Source organism: Onychomys torridus, chromosome 3 (genome assembly GCF_903995425.1).
Source record: "Onychomys torridus chromosome 3, mOncTor1.1, whole genome shotgun sequence".
Classification (NCBI taxonomy): domain Eukaryota; kingdom Metazoa; phylum Chordata; class Mammalia; order Rodentia; family Cricetidae; genus Onychomys; species Onychomys torridus.
This window is the reverse complement of record NC_050445.1, coordinates 83,271,736-83,272,452: the sequence shown is the minus strand read 5'-3', so window position 1 is coordinate 83,272,452 and position 717 is coordinate 83,271,736. Positions and strand designations below refer to the sequence as shown.

At 43.4% G+C, this 717-nt stretch overlaps 1 pseudogene; it reads right to left on the bottom strand.

Moving 5' to 3' along the window:
- Positions 1-357: 357 nt before the first annotated feature.
- LOC118580999 lies at positions 358-472 on the bottom strand (annotated as a pseudogene).
- Between the last annotated feature and the right edge of the window lie 245 nt (positions 473-717).

Sequence of the window (717 nt, the reverse complement as noted above, 5' to 3'; positions counted from 1 at the left end):
CGGGCATCATGTCAGAGCCTGGGTCTGTTTTATTGCTTCTTTGCTGGATTGCTCTAGTCAGCTAACTCGAGCTAGGTGGGCCCAAGAAAATTCTCCTGCCTCTCCTGCCTTCCGAATAACTGGAGATATGGGAGGGAGTGCACCACCCTGCTCACCTGTGAGCTCCAATTGGCACTTTGTTTTGTTCAAGTTGCTAAGTATTTCTGAACCTCATTGGTCACCAAGGTAATGTAGAGATGCTTATTGCGTGGATTACATGCAAATACTTGGCAATGGACTTGGCTCTCAAAAGGTGCTTAACAAATGTTATTAATCATTGCTACTGTGATCAAGGACTTCCTAAAGCACTTTGGAATCATGATGTTGCCACTTTATTTTCTGCTCACTCAAATCAAAGACTTAACCCCATTTAAGATTAAACTGATAAGAACAGATACTACATTTGATTTTAGCAAAAATGCTGAGAAGCGATTCTACCCCGTTTGAAGTTCAGGAAAATGGCTCAATTTTTATCTCATTAAAGACCACAGCTCCCTCTATTGTCATTGTCCTCAGTTGCCTCCCAGAAATTGAAGACATTATTTGCTGAAGATATCACACATGTTGGGTGGAGGACTTGGAGCTGGAACTGACCCAGAAGCCTCTACTCTGAGGATTAGCTCCTACCGTACCAGAAGGAGCCATATAAGCTGCCAGGGAGAAATGTCTCACGCAGCT